The sequence below is a fragment of the Diceros bicornis genome, chromosome X (genome assembly GCF_020826845.1).
Source record: "Diceros bicornis minor isolate mBicDic1 chromosome X, mDicBic1.mat.cur, whole genome shotgun sequence".
Classification (NCBI taxonomy): Eukaryota; Metazoa; Chordata; class Mammalia; order Perissodactyla; family Rhinocerotidae; genus Diceros; species Diceros bicornis.
In genome coordinates this window covers 32,895,309-32,917,764 of record NC_080781.1, presented here as the reverse complement: position 1 = coordinate 32,917,764, position 22,456 = coordinate 32,895,309, and the positions used below count along the sequence as shown (strand labels likewise).

Below are 22,456 nucleotides of genomic sequence, written 5' to 3'. Positions count from 1 at the left end.
TTTTGATTAATATTCAGTCAACTCAAGTTGAACAGACCGAACTCCTTAAATAATCTGTCCTGTTTACAATTCAGTTAATTCATTTATAAAATTTAAATTACATTCATAAATGTAATATATTCAAATTTCTTTTTAAGCATTACAAATGCATGACCTAAAAGTAAAAGCTTCATTCACTCAACAAATTTTTTGAGCACCTTCTATATGCCAAGCACTTTTATAGATGTTCTGGATATGGTAGCAAGCAAAACAAAATTCTTACCTTTATGGAGAGTACATTTTAATAGGTAAAACTGGTCATTAAAATATATAATATAATGTCAGGTAAGTGCTCAATAGAAGACAAAGTAAGGAGATACAGTCAATTTTAATAGTATGGTCAGGAAAAGCCTTTCAGAAGAGCTAAAATTTAAGAAGAGCACTAAATGAAGTATTTTTACAAGTACTTAACTCTAGAAAATCTAAAAATTCAATTTAAAAATTCAGTGAATCTCAAATTTTCTTAGACCTTCAATATTGTTTATTCAGTAAAGTTATCTTACACCTTTCAACTATAAACCAAATGACTAAAATTAATGACAAAAGGATACATTTGAAATTGGAATCACAATCTAAGTCTGTCACATTCTCTAACATGCTAAATTCTCTTCAATGTTGTAAATACATTAAATACGAAATACAGAGAGAGTATTATGATGACTATGAAAATCTATTCCCGAATTTATTCTAAGCTTATTTTAAAAGCATTAGTTCTAAGGTTAGATTGATTGCATTAATGGCCCTGAATCTTTACCCATTTCTGTATCCATGCCTCTTGCTAAGTGACTTCACAGCTTCTCACATCAAGAGACAGAATATATTTTCCCTCCCCTTGATTCTGAGTCCAGGCACGTGCCTTGCTTTGGGCAATAGAATGTTAACAACCATGAGACAGGTAGAGGCTCGAAAAGTACTTGTTCCCTTGCATATATACCATTGAACACCTAAATATAGGTCCCCTCTCCCTTCAAAGATAGCTTCTGGATGTTGCATACCACTTCTTATATCCTTTTGACAAAACTGTATTCATGTGGTCAAACTTAACTACAAAGACGGCTAGGAAATGTAATCTTTATTCTGAGTATCCATGTGCCCAGCTAAAAAGCTGGGGTTCTGTTAACTTATAAAAGGAAAAAAATGAATATTTAAGGATAACTAATTGTCTCAATATCACAATCACAATACTTAAGCATACTGAGATCACCAACTAGTCAAACTGAAGTTACCATCTCAGAGGACAGGCAAGGTAGTCAGGACACAGGATCCAAGCTTTAGGATGATCATCCTGTTGTGAGGCCCTAATAGATGGCTTTAGCCCTTTTTATACTTGCTATGAAGCAGGAGACTCTCAATCAATACTTTTTTGAGGGGGATTTGTCTCTGCTGGTTTCAGGTTTTACCCTAAAGTAATTTATCTGTTTGACTTCCCTAGGAGTCAACACTGAATTCCAATTATTTTTGCAGCTAACTTCCTTCAGTTAATCTCTGTGCAGCCTGATTGAATTCTGAATTCTCGTCACATTTTTCCTCCTTAGAAGGGACAAAACCAAATCAGTTATATTTTTCATCTCTCTCAGTCATAACACTAAAGTCATTCTAATAACTGTATGTGAAAGTGCTTTATATATGCAACTCAAGTTTTCCAGCTTTCTAAGAAACCTCTTTTGATTTATCAAAAAAAAATTACCAGTTTCCTCCTCAAATGCTTCTGAGGTTCCCCAAATGTGGCCACTTATCTTAGCTCCTACTAAGACCACCTCTTCAATCCTCCCCAGGCCACCTCTGTCCATCTTGTACCTGCTGCATTCTAGTTCCTCTACATCTTGCCCTCCTCGCTTTCATTTAGCTCAACAGTACCTGATCCAAACCATTGACACAGCCCTGCCTATTTTTCACCAAAGCAGAATAAACACTAGGCTATCATTTCACTAACTTGATTGAAGGTTTGTGGTAAACAGAAAGGAATTTCTACACAAATCTAGAAAGGTTTAAAACCTGTTCTTGGACATTTTTTTTCTAGAGCCCACAGGTCACACCCATTCCTGGGCGTTTCATACTGACACCCTTCCTCTTTAGCCATTCAGTATGCTATCCTGCTGCTGAGGAGGAAAGCCCCTTTTTCCTCAGTTTAGAGCCCTCTGTCTTCTGCCTTCTCCCACAAATTCCTGGGCCCACAACTCACGCCCTTTAAAGGAAGCAAAAAGGAGAAAAGTCCATTAACAGCATAATAATCCTTCAGAGACACAGCATGCTCCAAAAAAGACAGCATTTTACAATTTTATACATAATGGGATCTGGGCCTTGCCTCTGACAAAGTAGGTAGAACCACTTGTAGTGAAACACAACATTTAGTTTTGATCTCTCCTAGGCAAATGCTACTGTCATTGGAAAAGTTTTCTTTCACATGTCCCACCCAACGAAGGCAACTAGGCAACTTGGTTTGCCTGAAACAGTCTCAGTTTATGCCTATTGTGCTGGCATAACTATTAATACCAACCCCTTTCATTCTTGAAAGTGTCCTGGTTTGGTTGAGGTCATCTTACATTAAACTATTTTTTAAACCACAGAGCTTTGAACAAAACTCGCTAAAACTAAGATGCGAACTGGGAACCATGACTATGGATTTGTCGGTAAGTAGCCCAAATGTATGGAAGAATTCCTTGAATATTTGAGAAATGGAATGGCATAATTGCCTTTTAGGTTAATTTAAATACACCTTTTAAATCTTTACAGTGTGTGGACATATCCATCAGAAAGATTCCATAAAGAATCTCCATTTATTTATGTGAAAAAATGGTGTCAGAGCCTTTTGTTCAAAATATAACACCCGCAGTCATGCCATCTTTTTATAGGTCAATAAGATGCAACGCAGCCTTCGTACAAGCAGAGAGAATGTTTTGCTCTTTCTGAATTCTCCTTAAAAGACAGAACATTTTACAGAAAAAGAAACCTCCATGAGTGGTCGATCTGTCTCTATAAGTCATATCAGATACTGGCACCTACTGGTGAAAATGTGACAGAGCAGCTATTACGCAGAAACCACTGAGTCAGGGAGGGAAAAGAAACCAAGATGTGGAAATTAAAAATGTGAAATCAGAGATATCCTTGGCAGGAAATAAATTACTAGAGCTGAGAGAGATTGATTGGGTTCAAGGGAGGGATTCTGGAGACATGCAAATAACACACAGGAAAAAATTTAAAATAGCTAAGAGATGAGCATTCCTGACAAACATGGTCAAGTTCCAAAACTTCAGTATCCAACATACCAGTGATATTGATTCACTTTCCAAAAAGTTTTCTATGTTATCACAAAAGCCAATACAAAGAAAAAAACTAAATTTGCTTTGATTAAAATTTGTCTTAATCTCTATAATAATTCATTTACCAAACATTTATTGAGCACTGCCTATATGCTAATCACTGTTCTAGGCCCCAGGGATATAGCGGTGAACTAAATGGCAAAGCCCTTGCTCTTGTGGACAGCCAGTAAATAAACAAGTAAATATGTAATACTTCAGATATATGCTAGGGAGAAAAAAAGTAGAAAAGAGATTGAGGGGTACTACGGCGTTATTTTATATAGGGTAGTCAGGGAAGGCCTCATGATAAAATAAGTTTCAAATATGTCATAATGTATTGATACCCTCAGATTGGAAGATGTGACTTCCTACTTCTATGGGCTATACAGTAAGTATTCACACATTAGAGCACTTACTTATGGAGTAATGGAAGAGAAGACACCTGCTAGGTACCTACTATGCACCAAGCACTTTATATACTATATGTGTTATCTCATTTAATCCTCACCATCATCCTCTGAGAAATTATTGACCTCATTGTATAAACGGAGATGATGAATTTCAGTGAATATAAAGGAACAACCCAAGGTCTACAGTTGTTATGTGTCAGAGGCAGGATTTGAAACCAAGTCTGTTGGGATCCAAAGATGTGAACCTAAAGTTAGATGCCCTAGGTAGCTAGTAGAAAGTGCCAGAGGAATTACACTGATCTTGAATATTAAGTGATGTAAATGCCCTTTTTATCTAGACCTCTCTTAGGGTACACACAAATTTCTACCTTGTATTTATTTATATGTATGTTGATTCTCTCCAGGAGGTTATATAAGCTTTTTGAGAGTGGGATCTGTCTGAATCATCTTTGGTGTCTGCTAGAGTGTCTGACCCTTAGCAGGAACCCAGTAAATACATCTTTAAAAACTTGACTGAATAAAATAAACCCAGAAGCTTAGAATTAAGTCACTAAATATTAAGTCTCTCCTCAGACGATAGTGATGTTTTTCAAACAAAACAATAGAAAAAATCCATATGGTAACTAAGTATGTCACCTGCTTCCACCACGGTAATTAATAAAGAGCTAAATCAGAAGAACTTAAATAAGATTAGAAATAGGATTTACACATGAGATTCATAGTATTTACTAAGTGGGCTTAAGTGTTCTTTGAAGTGAAGTCTTGATTTTTCGTGGCGGTGGGTTTTTTTGAAACACATGGAACTCCACCTACTACTAGGCACATGAGTTCTATGAAATCTTGGGGGATTAGACCTTTGGAGTTAGGCCTCGGGTGTTCTCAAGAAGGTACACAAGTTTTTTTTATATTTTAAATTTACCTTTCTTCCAGGTTCCGTAGTCATATTCATCCTTTGTAAACCACTGAACTAGGAGACAAAGAAAATGCTGCTTGAACCTACAGCCATTCTTACTCTTCAGAGTAGAACCCAAAAGGTGTTTCTTTCCTTCTTCAGGACACTATTTTGGGGAGCATTTGTAGCCAAGCAGGTGGAAGATTACTAGTGGGAGAAAACCATGAACTGATGCTTCCAAGTGAGGGGCAATGGATTCCGTAGAATGATGTAGAAGAGTGTTTTTATTATGCCCAGGATCCATTCAGCAAAGCTTATAATGACTGTAAAGGGCTTCTGCTTCTTCTGGCATGGAGGAATAGAAAGGATTGAGGATATGAAAATGATGACTCTTATGGAGGGACCATAGGTGGGCCTCTGCAACACAGCTGCAGGCCAGGAGGTAAGGAGAATGAAGATGACAGGACTCCTTGCAGAGGGGCAGGGCCTATGGACTAAAAGCACAATATATCTGATCCCCAGTTCCAAATTTCCTTTTTGCATTGTACTTCTCTGATGTTATCTCCAAGCCTTAAAAAAGACAGCTTTCTGTTAGTGGGGTTTTGAGAAAGAGTCTCTTGTGCATAGTTCGGTGATGGGATGGGTCAGAGAGAGGCAGCAGTATGGAAACTCAGTTACTAGGCAGCAAAGGTGACTGAGAGAAAAGCTGATATGTGTGATCAGCTAAGCGAGGGGACTAGAGACAATCATGACAAACTTGTGACACATGTAATGAGACCCAGGGCTCCTTGAGCATACAGGGGCAGGAAATTGATTCCCAGCCTCTGAAATAACCATGTTCCTGGCTTATTAAAGGGAGAGGTAAGGCCACGTCTCCACCAATCTCTGAGGACTGAAGAAGTTAAACAAATTTAAACTACATCATAGAAGAGGTGCCTTTGTTTCCAAGGGTAATAAAGGGCATTGCCAGAAGGCATATGTTCTAAGAACAAACGTGTACAGATGGAAAATGCATTCAGTAGTCCCAGGTAAGGCACAGCACAAAATGAAAAAATAACTTGCATTTAAACATTCTATACAATACATCCACACTTTCCCTAGGCTAATATTTACTTATGTTATTACTTCAAACTCTCCCCTTTAAAGTGAATCATCAATTGCTAAGTCCTAATAATTTTGTTTTATTGTCATTTGGAATTTTTCCCCCAATATTTGAGTTTTATAATTGCATAAAATTTGAGAATCTTTCTCTTCAAGGCTCTCCACCCAACATCATTTTAAGAGAGGGGAAGTGACGACACAAATATCCTTAATGTTCATCCTCCCCTTAATAACCCTATGCTGAACACTTCATAGGAAGCAATCACAAAAAAGAAAACACATGTCAACATTTTCGCACATCCAATACTTCTGGACAATTTTGGAAATTTGACTTTTGGTGTTTGAGATGGTGATGAGGTGGTAGTGGGGTGGGGGGAAGGTTTGGCTAATGTGTTTTAAAGTGGATGTCTCAGCTATGAAACTCAAAAAGCCAGAAAAGGATTGTTGTTCCCTCAATGAATAAGAAATGAACAGCAACAGGAAACAAGCAACAGTCATAAAATAATAAATTAAAACAAATCCTAAATTGGTAGCATTTCAGTATTAGAGTGACTCACTCCTTTTCCTTCCAACTCGTCATTCTATTACAAAGGAAACAAAGTCGCCCTGACCATCTAGACTTCTTGAGTATCCATTTTTTCATCATCAATGTTCCCTCTCATTTTTACAAACATGTTTATTTAATTCAATGAGATGGAGGCAAGCGGCTTTCTAATTGACATAAAAGCTGGTCACACTGTGCTTTGTTATAATGAAAGATAGACAGCTAAAGAAACATCGTGCTATACAAATAATAGCTAAGACTTATTTAGTATTTAGTAAGTGCCAAGTAAGAGAGGTAAAGTAACACACCCATGTTATAACCAATAAGTGGCAACAGCAGAATTCCAAACCCTGTGCTTTACTTGGTATGGATTCACATCCTGGCTTTGCCCTTATAGACAAGATTTGATCTTAATGACATGGATGTTTCTGAAGTCCTGTATTTTATGGCCTTAGGGGAGTATCATACTTAATTTCCACCCATTTAGCTCTTCCACCAAGAGGATGTTCTGGGATTCTCGGTACCACAGTGAGAGTAACAGAAGTTGTTCCTAGATTAGCAATCCCTTCCATTTGCTTAAACTTTCTAACTCAGGAAACTCTGAGGTTTACAAGGTCATCTAACGGACACCAACTGGGCATCAAGAAAGGCAGTGTGATGTAGAGGTTAACAGCACAGACGTAGGAGCCAGAGTGTTCTGATGTGTATCCTGGATCCTCCACTTAATAGCTTGTGACATTAGGTTACTTCTCCATGCCTCAGTTTCTTCATCTCCAAATAGGAATAATAATGGCACCAACCTTTTAGGGCTGTAGTGATGATTAAATGAGATAATCAGCCAAGCCCACAGGCCAAAGGCCACACTGCTTCAGTACCTCATACACATAAAGCATAAGGAGGTATCTGGGACAAAAGACTGAGACAAAAGGCTTTTCCTCTCCATTACTGGAGAGAAGGGATAAAGGAATCATGCGACCCTTTGTAACAAAGGGAACATGTGACCCTTTTAAAAATAATAGTGAAGTCAGAAGTCAGAAATGCCAGCGTAGGAAGCTCTAGGGAAATGCAAGGGATTTTGCTGCCCAAACTTGGTAGCTTTGTGCTGGAGGTTCTACACAGCACATCCCATCAATTGAGGACTGATTATATCTATATGGCACTGATATAGAGGCTGAGGATACACAGAATTACAAGTCAGTCTATTTGTATCCTCTAGAGGCTAACATTTTAGCTGTGAGTAGGCATCTTGGAGGCACAGAAGACCTAGCCTAGCTGCCAAAAGTATAAGTGTGTTAGAAGTTCGGAGGAGGAAGCGGTGGGCAAAGGCTGAGCAAACCAGAAGAATTCTGGATTTATAGCTAAGCTTTACCTTGGTCTACACCAGGCCAGGCCTTATATGGTAGATCATAGGCGTACAGAGAGGGCCAGGGAGGTCCTCTAGGCAGGTCAAAACGTACAAGCAAAGGTAGAAATGTATATGATATCATCCATGGCCAACGATTATATCAGTTGGCCACGGGAGAAGATTCTATAGGGAGGGGAGTAGTGGGAGACCCAGTGAGTGGTGTAAGTGGTGCCAATCTGTGAAAGTAGGTTTCCCCTGGCCTAAGTCTTGATTCAAGTATGGTACCTTTGTGAACAGAAGTTTCAGACCCTGGCACCAATATTTTTGGTAACATACAAGGAAATTTACCTCAGAAAATGACAATGAGTGTCTACCACAAACTCCTAGTTAGGTGAGTGGATTATTCCATATTTAGATTCTCTATCAATATACAAGGGATATTGATTACCAAATGCCTAGATGTACAAAGTTATATCAGCCAAGCAGCATCCTGGCAATATCAGAATATCTTTCGATCCTCCAAGTAAATGTTCTGGTCATGTTGCCACGCCTGGGAATGTTTATAGACTATGTGCTCTTCAGAAACATATATATATTTCAATGGGGTTGCTCTTGCTTTTACTGGTAACGAGTCAAGAATCAAGATATTGGCTATACAGCCGAATACTTATTTTCACCCCCCCCTTAAAATATTTCACAAATGCAATCCTTTTCAGTGTTTGTAGTGTTAGCAACAGCATGATTTTGCCTATTAGACTAAAACACAAAGAGGTCACCAAAATGTTTCAGCAAATATTTAGTTGGAACAAGGTCTTCACAGGAAAAAAGGAGAGAATAAAGGTTTCATGTGGCCAATCTCACAACTGGCACTTTACAAATAAACACACCTACACCCAAAGCCCTTTCATTTAGTAGAAATGTCTTCTGTCAATCCGTTAATGCCATATGACCCAGACCAGACACTTCAGAAAGCCATTCTAGTTTGTGGTGGGAGTGGAGTTGGAGGGCAAGGGTGAGCTTAAAATTCATCAGACCAATACTGTCACCCTTTAGGTATTTAGGATACTTAAATCAAAGGAATTGGCATATGAGCATAGGGGATGGACAGACATTGATATATTTCTTCCTTTACATCTTTCCCTTATGAGAGCATGAATATGCTTTTCTCTATGCCATTGCTTGTGGCTTTTCACTCATTACAGAGAAAGTGAAATGAGGTCAAACTCCTTGTTTACAGTGTCCAATGTAATTAAAATAAAGTGTTGTTTCACCTGGAATGATTCACATGCTACTCACTCTGCCAGACACCAAGGAGGAAAAGGCAGGAAGTACCTTCAGTCAACAATATCAGAACCAAACTGCTTTCCTGGAGCTAAGACTGCCATAGCAATTCTGGTGTAGAGTAACTAAAGGGTCCAGGACTCCTCGCCTCAGGATTTCAAATCCTGGGAGTGTCAACAACTTGATTGTCCCCATGCAGAGATGGCAGACAATCAGGGGTTCAGGAAGTTGAGTTCTTTTCTCTATGCCTTTGTGGCAGATACTGGAGAGTGACTCATTCACATTTACTCCAAACCCCTTCTAGCAGATCTTCTTGTACTGCAAAGGCTTGAAAGCTAAAAAAAAACATTTTCCAGACTCCCTCACAGCTAAGGTTCCAGGTATGATTTAGATTCTACCAGTCAAATGCATCCACAGGAAGACTGGAATGAGGAAGTAAATTTTGTGAAGGATATCGGTGATTCTTGCAAGCAATAGGTTGGAGGCATTTGGTTCCTCTGGAGAAACCAGTGAAGGTTCTATTCTCTAGCATCACAGGTACTGAGTACTATGAGGTAACAGGAGTGAAATTTCTGCTATAAACGTCCTGTGGTATAGTTGGCAGTCCTCCTGGCCAAGTAACATCCTAACCAGGTTCTCTGGCCCTCCCAAGGATTCTGTAAACTACCTGTGACAGTTATTCATTGCCACACTAACGCTGCATAACAACCCCCAAACTTCAGCGACATACAAAAATAAGCATTTAGTTCATGAATCTGCAGAGTTCAGATGGGCTGGGCTTGCTCGTGTATCTGTGGTCAGCTGCAATTCAGCTCACTCACATGTCTGGACATCAATTGGTTGTGAGCCAATCTAGGATAGCTTCAACTGGGACAACTGGAATGACTTGGCTCTGTATCACGTCTCTCATCTTCCAGTAGGCTAGCCTTGGCATGTTCTCTTGCAGATGACAGAGGAGCAAGAACAAAAGTATAAATGTGCAATTGCTTTTTCAAGCCTCTACGTGCATACCTACTAACATTTCATTGGTCAAAGCAAGTCCCATGGTCAACCTAAGAATCAAGAGACATAGAAATATTCTCCTTAAGTGATAAAAACTACAAAGTCACAGGTCCAAAAGGCATGGGTAGAGGTGGGGAGAACTGGGCCAGAAACACCATACCACCTAATACCTTCAAATAAACCATTGTGCTTAAAGTACACAGAGGGGATTTGGTTGTTTTCAACTAAGAAACTTGACTGATAGAACCACACTCCTTGATAATCAAGGATTAAAATGCACAGATGCAGCAAAACTCCACCAGAAAGAACCTGGAAAAATGAACTGTTTTCCAAGAAAATATAGTGATTGAGTTAAGAATTCTATGATTGACTTAATCATCTTTGGTCTGCTCCTGCCATCTCTTTTTATTTCCCTTTCATTACCCTGCTATCCCTCTCCTGATTCTCTTCCTTAGAGTCTAAAGAAGCAGAATGATAGATATATGCTGATATATGCACTGAAAATTTCTAGAAAAATATCAATAACAGTTAACAGAAGATGCCTCTGAAGAGGGATACAAAGGTATGGGGTAGAAAGTAGTCCTAATTTTCACCGTGTGCTCTTTGATGGTTGAAGTTTTTTTTACCACGTTACTGAATTATTCTTTTAGTTAGAAATTAAACCAAAAATTTGACAAAAAATGGAAAGATAGATAAATAGTGACACAAAATCTATGTGTCACCATTGGTTTTACTCTTTTCTGTGCTTAGAAACTATAGAGCTAGCCACAGTTAGTCACAGAAATTCATGCCACTGGCCATAAATAAGATTGGGATTATTTGATTAAAAATTCATTACCATGAGTCCACACTGATATAAATAAATTATTGAATAAATAAGTAAATGAGGGATAAGAGAGAAATCTCCAATGCAGATCTCCCTCAAGGAGATGTAACATAACTTCCCACTCCTTAAATGTGGGCTGCATATAGTGACTTCCTTCCAAAGAGGACAGTATGGAAAAGGGGAAAAGAGTATTTTTACAGTGGAAAAACCTGACAAACACTATCTCAGCCAGGTGATCAAGGTCAACATCCACAGTGATAAGTCATGTTGAAAGTATGTTCCCTTGATATGATGTGGGAATGGCACTTCACCTCTGTGATCTTCATTCCCAAAACACATAACTCCAGTCTAATCATGAGAAAAACATGAGACGAATCCCAATTGAGGGACATTCTATAAAACACCTGACCGGTACTCCTCAAAACTGTCAAGATCATCATAAAAAAGAAGTCTGAGAAACCATCACAGTCAAGAGGAGGCTAAGGAGATATGACGACTTAATATAACGTTGGATCTTGGATGGGAATCTAGAACAGCACAAGGACATTAGGTAAAAATTAAGGAAATCTGAATAAAGCATGGACTTTAGTTAATGATAACGTATCAATACTGGCTCATTAACTGTAACAAATGTACCATACTGACGTAAGATGTTAATAATAGGGGAAATTGGGTATAGGTGTATGGGAACTCTCTGTACTGTCTTTACAATTTTTCTATAAATCAAAACTGTTCCAAAAATAAAGCTTATTAAAAATTCATTACTAATTCTGTAAAAATAGTTAAAATAATAAGTCAATCAACAAATCAGTCAACCAGTAGGTTTTGTGGAGGATACAAATGACACTAAGTACCTAATCAGGCTCATACAAATTTCAAAGTGGAGCCAGGTGTTTGCGTAGCTCAGCGAACAGACATTAAAAGGTTTATGGCTCAGTAATGAGTCCATGTGAAAGGAGCTGTGGGATGAATAAAGAACTCTCCCTCATCTGCATAATAATTATACAATACAAGCTTCACTATACACTTGAGCAGCCTATTTATCAGGTAGTCAGGAAAATGCTTCTTTTTCCTTATATTTTAAGACGGTGTTATCTCTGAAAAGAAGTGTTTTTACTGGCGAGTTAGGAAGGGTGCATGTGCTCTGCTCACTACAACTCACCACAGTGGAAAGGCCTCAGGGAGCTGAAGCCCACCCTGCATTGTTGTGTGGGAGTCACTAGAAAGTCATTTGAAGGTGGACAACACTTAGTAGGGAAAATAGAGTGGAGAAGGGAGACTGAAGAATCCAAAGGTAAGACCAACTCCTCTGAGAAAGAGGCAGGATTTCCTAAAGGAAGTATGGAGTCTTGTCTAAAGGGCATTGAAGAGTCAGGTCTTCTCAAAGAGAAGGTTTGTGAGGTAAGAATGGGAATCGGGATGGACTCATGCCTCCCCCGCATCCCACGGAGGTGCTTTTCCTGTGGACTATGGTTTAGATAATATTGGGTACTCACTTTAAAATTATTTCCTTCATCTGTTGTAATTTCCTTTGTTTTACTTAGCGCAAGGTTCTCGATGCGGGGTCCATGGACCTCAATGGTATATGGATAGAATTTAGAGGATCCATGAACTTGATTGGGAAAAAAAAATACATCCTTATGTTCACTAATCTCTAACTGAAATTTAGTACTTACTTCAAATATAAATGTAGGCAACAAACCACAATAGTATTAGCACCTATGACTTTGTCACCAACAGAAATCACTGATATTTTTCATGTCACATTACAGTTATTGTGAAATATCCTTTATGCTCATTACTACTTTAAAATTTGGGTGGTCATTAGACCCACCACTAGATCTTGTTGTTTAATAAATTAATAAAGAAATACATTACTATATCACAAATTTGGTTTTTAAAAATATTTTGATAATTGTATTTCAATATAATTTGTTTCCTTTGTAATCCAGTGTGTTTGATTTTATGTATTTAAACCATTATTCTGATAAGGAGGCCATAGGCTTCATCAAAGGGTCCATGGCACAAAAATGTTTTAAAGGTTATAAACCCTGGCCTAGCATTTAAAATCTGGTACAACATTACAGCTTTGTGTGATAGCATTGTCAAGAAAAGTAAGGAGTAGGTTTGAAATTATAAAGAGACATGTCATGTTAATAGCCTCCTCGCTCCCTACCATTATACTACGTCCCAATACACATACACACACACACTCACACACAAACACAGCACAGAAACAAGGGAGATAGTAGCTCATGAACACTGTGCTGAGACCAGCAGTAAAATGGCAGTTGGATCATGCAGAACAGAGAGCAGTGAGGAGCCTCAGGACATATAGGAACCACAGGCAAGTGGACACAGGAGCAGAGAGGGCATAACAAACCGCTCTTTTCTAAATATACTAGAGGATGTGACCCTTAAGAGCCATAAGGAAAACTGAACCTGTGTCCTGCCATATTCAATTGATTACAATATACTTGGGAACACAAAGGGAAAAAACACATCACTAGATGAAGAACATTGACTCTGAGAGCCATTAGTTCAGAGTGAGGGCTAGAGTAGGCTTTCATCAAGGCTGTGCTTTGTTAGCACAGTGTCTTTGTTGGTGGTGGTTTCATTTTCTAAAAAATATTATATAATATCTGGCATATACAAAAGAATCTATATCACATTTAAATAAATTATAAAGAATAATAATGAATGAGTCTTGATGAACCAATCACTTAATTCAAGACCTAGAACATTATTCAAGTCAGTGCATCTATTATATGTTCCTACCTTATCCCACCTCTGTCTCTCCATCAGAGGAAAGCACTAGCCTAAATTTGAGGTTTACCTTGCTCTATAGTTTATCATGTATATACGATTCCTTCCAAGGTATTGTTTATATTGTTTGTTTTTGAGCTTTATAAAAATCATGCCCAACTGCATGAAGTCTTTGGTGACTTGGTTTTTCATTCAATATTTTGTTTCTAATATGCATCTATGTTCTTGCATATAACAGTGGTTAATTCTATTGTGGATAATAAATATCAAATTTTTAAATTTATCTATTTTCCCATCAGTGAACAATTAGGTTATTTCAGTATTTTTGTATTATGAACCACGTTGCTAAAGACATTCCTAAGGAGAGTTCCTGGTTCACATGCAAAAAAATTTCCCTAGGGGTTACACCTAGAAAAATCTTGCTGGGTCATAAGGTATGTGGATGTTCCACTTCACAAGATAGCGCCAAGTTTTCTTTTCCAAAATCATTTTACCAAACTTGCACTCCCATCAACAAGGTGTATCAATTCCTATTGATCCATGTTCATACCAATACTTGATACTACCAGATTTCATAAGGTATTGCCATCTTTGTACATCACAGATAGTACACTGCTTCATCATATAACGGGCAAAAAAAGTGTCAGCAAGTGCCAAAGTTTTATCAATACAGCTTAATTCAAGGTTAAACAATGTCTTAACCTGAGATCTCCCTGGAATGCAGAGCCTAAGACAAGGGTTTGGGAGCACGTAGTTTACTTTGGGGGAAGTAATTCCAGGGAATAGAAGTAGGGAATTGTGGAAAGGGAATAGGAAAAGAGAGAAAATCAGTACAAGAGTGTATTTTTAAGTTGGCCACAACTGTAGAGAACTGGGGCTTAATCCTGCTTAGACCCTCTGAGAACTTCTTAGAAGCAAACAATACTAAAATGCGGTTCAGAATTATCTGGCTAAGGATGGAAGAAGGGAACATTTATTCCTGGCTCCCTTTCCCACGTTAGTCAAGGATTGACTCTTGAGCCTTTAACTCCCTCACATTCCATAATACACATGTGTGGGCACCAGGGTATTCCAACTGGCCCCTGTGTAGAAACACTAAAGAAGTCCTGGGGTGGAAAGTGAAATATTCACTGTCAGGCTAAGGTAAGGTGCTATCTGGTTACACCCACATGAAACCGGTTACTAGATCAATGGCTTGACTAAAAGGTGGGTTGAAGGGAAGTGTAGCGAGGCACAAGGCATGCCCAATACACATAGCTAGTAAGTGTCAGAGATGGAACTCAAACGCATGTATCTATTCAGTTAAAACGTTAGGCACTTGGCACATAGTGTGTAAACACCGTCCTCTGCCTACCCAACAGCCATCCCTACCTTTCCTCTCTGCTAAGAGAACACTAGTATGTTCAGGAAGCAGGCAAAGATCTCTGGAATGGAGCTGGCACAGTAGCTCCATGGTGCCACCACAGGCCTAGATTCCTTCTTCTATCTTTCTGTTCTAACAGCTTCAATGCTGGCGTACATCCAAGAGGTCACTCCATAGTCCAAGATGGCTCTACCCATCATGCCTGCATTCCAGGCTAGCGGCTGGAGGAAACAGGAGGTATAAAAGGGTCCTCCTCCCAGGCAAGTCAATTCTATTTAGGCAGGCTTCCTAGAAGTCCCACATAATGTAACAATTATATCTCATTGGCAGAACCCAGTCATAGGATCATACCTCAGTACAAGAGATGCTGGGTAACAAAGACTGTTCACTGGATGCAGCACCACCAGGAATAAAACTGAATTCTGTCACTAAGGGAGGAGGTGAGAAAGGATATGGGGTGGCAACTAGAAGTCTCTGCCAAAGTAGCCATCTGATTTGCGGATAGTTTTTAATCTATACCTCAGTCTTCTTATTTGTAAAATGGAAATAAAAGTACTACCTCACAAAGTTGTTATGAGAACTAAATGAGATCATGTAAATAAAGTTGCACAGTACCTGGTATGCAGAAGATGATTAATAAACACTAGCTGATGTTAATTCACTTTGGTGAATCATCATCATCAGGCCTGGCATTCAGCAGTATAGCCTCAGATAACTGATCTTATCAATGTCTCTGCATTTATCGGATTTGAAGGTGCTGGATGCTGACTCACACTCACAACACTCATCAAGTGCTTAAAGCCAGAGTGGTGGCTTAGTAATTACAATGAGAAATACAACTTTCAGGCAGACCAGACAGCCTGACCAGGTTATTCTCTCCCTGAAGGCAATGAACATGAGGAATCATAAGGTTGATTGCTGAGCATGAAATCAGGAGAAAGAGAATTCGTTATACAATTCAAATGCTGAATGGCATTGGGCTCTGCCAGCCTATTGTATCCATCTCCACAACTGAGCTTGTCTAATCTGGTGGGTCAGATGATCAGGCTGGAAACATGACAGGTAACCTCTTCCTCTAGACAGTGCCGGGAGGTGAACTACCAATTGCTGGCAAAACTCACCAGGAATGTGGAAAATGTGTGAAAGCCTCGAGGGTAAACTCAAAACATTTATGGAAACAGCAAATTCATTCTGAATAGAGGCCTTATACACCTGACATAACTTTGGAAAAGTCATAAATAAGGGAAATACTTTAGCAAGACTCATTCTTTTGAGAACAGCCCCAGAATAAATGGGGCAGCAAGAAACTTGCTTTTATCTTTGTTTAAAAGATTTATTAGATTACAAGTTAAATCCATTTATAAGTTTAAAATGAAAATATTTTAGGTGCTTCAGAGACACAATAGAGAACGCTAATAAAAATTAAAAATAACATAAAATACTTTAAATTGAGCAAACAGAAAAATACAATGTAATATACATATACATACACATGTGTGTGTAAAACCTCAGTTGTGACTTAATGTACAAAGATAATTTTTTATCCTCTAGGCTGACCGTATACCTTCTGTTGACATAGTTTTTCTCTAAACAGGGTACAATGAAAAGTAGAAAAGCAACATGGCATAAAGGAAAAAGTGTTAATCTTTGTCATCAAAGTTGCTTTTGAGTCTTGGCTTCACCTCTTTTAAGTAATGTGATCTGAACAAGTTATTTAATGTCTCTGAACTTTCTTTTTTCCTCTCTGACAGATTGCAAAAAATGGCCCCTAGTCTTCACTCCTCTCTACATCCGTGCCTTTTGCCATGTAACCTTGTAGGACCCTCCCACTCTGACTCTGGGCATAACCATGTGGCTTGCTTTGGCCAACAGAATAAGGTGGTAGTAATGATATGCCAGTTATGAGTCTAGGCCTCAAGAGGCCTGTGTATTTCCATTTGTTCTCTTGCACCTCTGCAACTGCCTTGAGAATATGGCTGGGTAGCCCGTTGGAGGATGAGAAACGTGCAACAGAGCCCAGGTACACCAGTTACTCCAATCAAGATTAGGCTAGATCAGCCAATATCCAGGTAACCCCAAGACATGTGAGCAATCCCAGCCAAGATCAGAAAGCCATCTTGCCAACCTGCAGTTGACTCTAGACACATGAGCAATAAATGCTTTTTGCCACATCTTACTGATTTTGTAGTTGGTCATTATGCAGCATTATTATGGCAATATATAACTGACACACACATCTGATATATTATAGGTGTGTTACAAGGGTTAAATGAGATACTATAGGTACAGTGGCCAGCACACCACAGTCAACCAAAAAAAATAGCTATTATTATTTTTGATAGATTTCTACTTTCTAAAATACAATCACATTCTTGAGATTATACCCAGGTCACTAAAGTTTTGGATGTTTCTAAACCATTTAATCCCACATTTACAGAGAGTCTCTTGTTTTACTCCCACAAGTGAGTAATATCATCCACAGAATGTGAAATTTACTGATTTAACTCTCAAAGAGCAGGCAGACGATTTTCCCAGATCCAATGATTTTGAAGAGGGGGATATTGTATTGTTTAACGTAGATCACTGTTGGTCTCATGTAGATAGAAAAATGTGATTAAATTAGAATTTAAAATTAATGTGCTTTGAGAAATTTGCAATGCCCCTTGAGATTGCACAATTTCTAGAATAGTTAATCCTTCAAGAAAACTCACATATTGGGAAGCAAGCAACCAGTCTTGTAAAATCATCTTTGAGCTGGTATAAGGGCACGCTGCAATTTAGCTCTGTGATTGGAGAAGAAACATGAAAAGAAACAAATGGGCTGATGTGTAGGCTCTATATTCATTCACCTCAATTTGTATAAGAGATTAAAAGAGACCTCAATGCAGCATTTTCTCTCATTTCCTCATCCTTTGTCCCGTGAGCAGAAAAAGTAATTAAGCTTGGTAAAAAAAAAAAAGGCAACACTCTCAGTGATTAGGATAGCAAATACCACAGATAAACTTCACATACAATATGTATGTAATGAACTAGACTCACCCAATACCTTCAGGTCGCAAAATGTCAGAGACACGTGGTTTGGTTCACAAAGTATCATCCCTGGACCAGCAGCTTCAGCATCACCTGGGAACCTATTAGAAATGCAAATTTTGGGGCTTACCCCAGACCTACAGAATCAGAAACTCCGAGGCTAGGACCTAGCAATCTGCGTTGAACAAGCTCTCCAGGTGATTCTAATGCCTGTCAAAGCTTCAGAACCACCGATCTAGACCAAATCATGCCACTTAAAGTATTCTCTGTGGACCAGCAGCATTGGCATCACGTGGAGTTTGTTAGAACCGCAGAATCTCAGGCCCCATTCAGACTTACTAAATTGAAACCTGAATTATAAAAAGGTCTCTAGGTGACTTGTATGCACATTGAAGTTTGAGAAGTGCTGTACTTGTCCAATGGTTCCTGTTAAGGGTTGAATTATGCCCCCCTCCTTGAATTTATATGCTGAAGTCCTAACCCCCAGTATTTCAGAATTTGACTGTATTTGTAGATAGGACCTTTAAAGAGGTAATTAAGTAAAAATGGGGTCATTAGAGTGGGCTCTAATCCAATATGACTGGTGTCCCTATAAGAAATTTGGACAAAGACATGCACAGAGGAAAGACCATGTGAAAACAGAGAGAACACAGCCATGTCCAAGCCAAGGAGAGAAACCTCAGACGAAGCCAACCCTGCCAACATCTTGATCTTGGACTTGTAGCCTCCAGAACTGTGAGAAAATTAATTTCTGTTATTTAAGTCAACTAGTTTGTAGTACTCTGTTATGGCAGCCTGAGCAAACTAATACAGTCCCCCAACTCAAGTGCATATTGGAATCATCTAGAGAGTTTTAAAAATCCTGATACCTGGTCCTGTTTCCAGAGGTTCCAATTTAAGTAGTCTGGAGATCAGCCCTTTAATCTGGATTTTTAAAAGCTCACCAGGTGATTTTTAAAGTGCAACAAAATTTGAGAACCACTGATAGCCTTCCTTTGACTGGTAAGAAATATAAGGCACGGGGTCCTGAAATTGTTACATTTCAATCTCTTGGTACTTGCTTAGCTGATCTCTCACCATTGTGTCCCAAAACCTGGTCCTTCTGTAAATATTGCAGGATTCCTACTGGGAAAAAGTCAAGAATCAAAGCTGGCAGTAATATGTGCTCTCTTCTTTTCATGCATCAACTTAAAATTTTTTTGTGTGCTAGGGATCATCTTGAACGTTTTTTGTAGTACATCTTCCACAGCACAGGTATAGAGAGGACCCCCAGCCCCCCAAAGAAAATCTATTGACCTAAATTGTCAGTACCTACTACCTCTCCTTATGTTCTTCTTGTTCCTCCTGTTAAGTTTCCCTCCAGGTTCCTAGGATCCAAATTAAAGACCCTAGGGTTGTATAAACTAACATTTCAGGGCATGGGTGCCAAATCACTAATTAGTTTTTTCTTGCTAAACTCTTTCCACTTGTCCCTGCGAAGCTGTGAAGCTCCCAACCTCAGTAGTCCACTCACAGGAGAACTATTTACTGAATGTTTACTCTGTTCCAGAAACTAGAGGATCTGACCTATACTTAATATAATGGAAACCATACGAGCTATATATATATATTTTTTTCTACTTGCAGTCTCTAAAAGTTAACACACTCTACCAAAGTGATTATTTAGCACCCCCAAAATACCATACACCTTGGGGAGAGAACCCTGTTCTGAATGTGCTTTTGCTACATTGATTAATATTTAATTTTTTATTTGGACCAATCATTAATACGGTCACTGGTTAAAATAGACCCATTTTCATGACAGTCTAGCACACTTGCTGGTTAGCTCCCCAAAGCCATCTCCAACCCCCCTCTCCCTGGCCTCCTTTCCACTATACATAGAAGCTGAAAAGCCTGATTCTCACTTTCTCAGACTCCCTCGTCGCTAAGGACTGCCACGTCACTAAGGACTGCCACGTGGCCCAGCTCTGGCAAATGAGATACAAAGGAGATTCTGTTGGTGAATTTTAGGGAAAGATATTCATTCTCTGATAAGAGAAAGTTGCGTGAGGGAAACTATTCTACCCCTTTCCACCTCATTTTCTGCCTCTGAACATGAGTTAAGGATGTAATGTCTGGAGCTGTCAGAGCCATCTTGAAACCACGAGGGTAAAGCACTGACCCAGAACCCTGACATTGTTGGGCCACTGAACAAACTCCAGTGATCATCTGCTATCAGGTCACTCTATTTGTTAAAGCCACTTTTAATTGGTTTTTCTTTACTTGCAGAAAAAAAGTCACAATTTATAGATGTTTTCCAAATATGACAAACTCTCATTTATTTAGAACACCATGTAGTCAGAGGATCCACACTTTGAGAATCACTGAATTAGAAGGATTATCTTCTAGGAATGAGAAAAAGCATGCCCGGGTGGTATTCAAGGAATGGTCAACTCAATCTGGACTGCGGAATTCATTTATTCATTCATTCTTTCAACAGATTCCCACTTTAGTAGGCTCCAGGGATACAAAGAAGAATAAGAGATTGCCCCTGCCTTCCAAGAAATTTTACTATCTTGAGCGAGACTGGTGTGTAAAACAAGAGTCACAAGATGGTGAGCACTGACAGAGATATGCAGATGAGAGGAGTCACATTATCAGAGAGATGAGAAACCTAACTCAGTTTGGGGGGCTCCCTGGAAAGAGCTTTGGAAAAGAGAATCATTGAAGCTTCCACTCAACTCTAAAAAGTTATCCGTGTGATACGACTAAACATGTAAGGTTTTATTAATTTTCTTCCTAGGGGGCGTTCTTTTCTATAATCACAGACTATAAACCAAATGACAGTTCAGGAAAGAGCAATTTATGATAGGCGACTCAATCAACTGCCAGAAAAGCTTCCCCCACCCATCTTTGTCTCTCACACAAAGCAGGATAAAGACATGGTTTGGTGGGGGGAGAGGGGCAGTACTTTCCTCCCATATCAGCAGGGATGTTTGTCTAGAACAGAAGAATACTGTGCTGTGAATTAAGATCACCTGTTAACATTGCATCAAACCAACAATATTGATACAGCAATGAGTCGTCAACATGAGCCACAAATGCACGCATTCCAGGAGGTTCTCTCCTCTGCTACTTTTAAGCAAAAACGACAGCAATAATTAGTACCTATTTAATAGTCACAGAAACACTTGCTCTTAATGGTAGAGAAAGGGGTCTCACACTCCCCACATTGATTTTTCTAAAGGCAGTTAGTGGAAGCACACCCCCCTACACACACACACACACACACACACACACACACACACTGGTAGAGAAAAAGGAAAACTAACAGGTACTTTGCATTGTTAAATCCTTATAAGAAACAAAATAGGTCCTCGTTGATTTTCTTGCAAGGGAAATAATAGGTTTTGAAGCATCTCTGAAAATAGAGAAAATATGACCAGCAGTAGTCTCCTAAAATTTTCCTGGAATACAATACATTAAAAATAAAATATCCAATAGAGTCCTTCAACAAATTGTTTCAGTATCATCGTGGCATTCACATTAATCGTGCCTCCGGAACATTTTGATTCAGTCAATGGTGAGGAGATTGAGATGCAGCAACTGCAGTTACCTTACAGCTCTGCTACGTCCTGGGCTGGGGAGGGTGGTTCCAAGATTCCAACTCAGGCTACAGCGCAACATCTGCCACCTGGCCGAGAATGAGGAAACCGCCCTGGCAAAGGATTCCAGCTCAGCTTTCTACCTTTTTTGCCCCCCACCCCCTGCCCCAAGACTCACCCAGGAAGAAAGTGGGGGAGGAGGGAAACACACAAAACAAATCAAACATTCCTAGCTCCATAAACGCTGCATCCGGACATTTGAAGGTACCCGGGAAATTAAGAACATGGCTCCAGAGTTTGGCTTGTTTGGGGTCTGAGCATGGATTTGATAGTCTCTGTTGCGTTTTAAAAATTTAACTTTCTGTCTCCAATGGAGAGAACCAAAGGGAGGAAGCAACGGCAGACAGACACACAGACTGGGAGACCTCCCCCCCCGCCCCGAGTCACCCAAGCAGGAGGCATCAAAAGACGAGAAACTTACCTGGCCCTCACCTAGACGGAAAGGCAGCTGGTCCAGCCTCAGGAGGGGGCCAGTATTCAGGGTGAGTGGCTGAAGCTGGAGATGAAATGCAGACCCCAAGCGGGAGGCGAAGTCCTGCTCCTAACCCAGCAGAGCGGAGTGACTCACGCGCTTGGCGCCCGCCTCTCGCGCTGTGCGCCCCTGTCCCTCCCCGCCCCCGGCAGGTACGAGGGCAGAGCGCTGAGAGGCGGTCTCCAGCCGCCCCTATCCACAGGACTCTCTGCCCGACGCCCCCAGGCGGCGGCGCCAGAGCCCACCCAGCCATTGCCGCGCCAAGCATAGCCCGCCCCTCAAGACAACCGCTGGCCGCCGCAACACGAGTGCCTCGGTCGTGGGTCTCCCCTCTCCTCCGCCCCCCGACACCTTCGGACCCGCTGTCCCTGGGCTACCCATCGGAGCTCAACACACCTTCCACATGCCATCTAGACACGGCATTACCAAGGCCCTCCCTCAG

The 22,456-nt window shown here is 39.8% G+C and overlaps 1 protein-coding gene across 6 annotated transcripts in view; it reads right to left on the bottom strand.

Moving 5' to 3' along the window:
- Window positions 1–22,139, bottom strand: part of SYTL5 (synaptotagmin like 5) — a 230,821-nt gene extending 208,682 nt beyond the window's left edge. For 5 of the 6 annotated variants that reach the window (XM_058535634.1, XM_058535632.1, XM_058535635.1 and 2 more), the window contains exons 1-2: window positions 21,964–22,139; window positions 17,908–17,999 (exon numbers count right to left, since the gene is read on the bottom strand). The gene's annotated coding sequence lies outside the window, so the exon portion shown is untranslated. The remainder of the gene's footprint in view (window positions 1–17,907; window positions 18,000–21,963) is intronic. The other variant, XM_058535633.1, reaches the window with a different exon arrangement.
- Window positions 22,140–22,456: the final 317 nt, after the last annotated feature.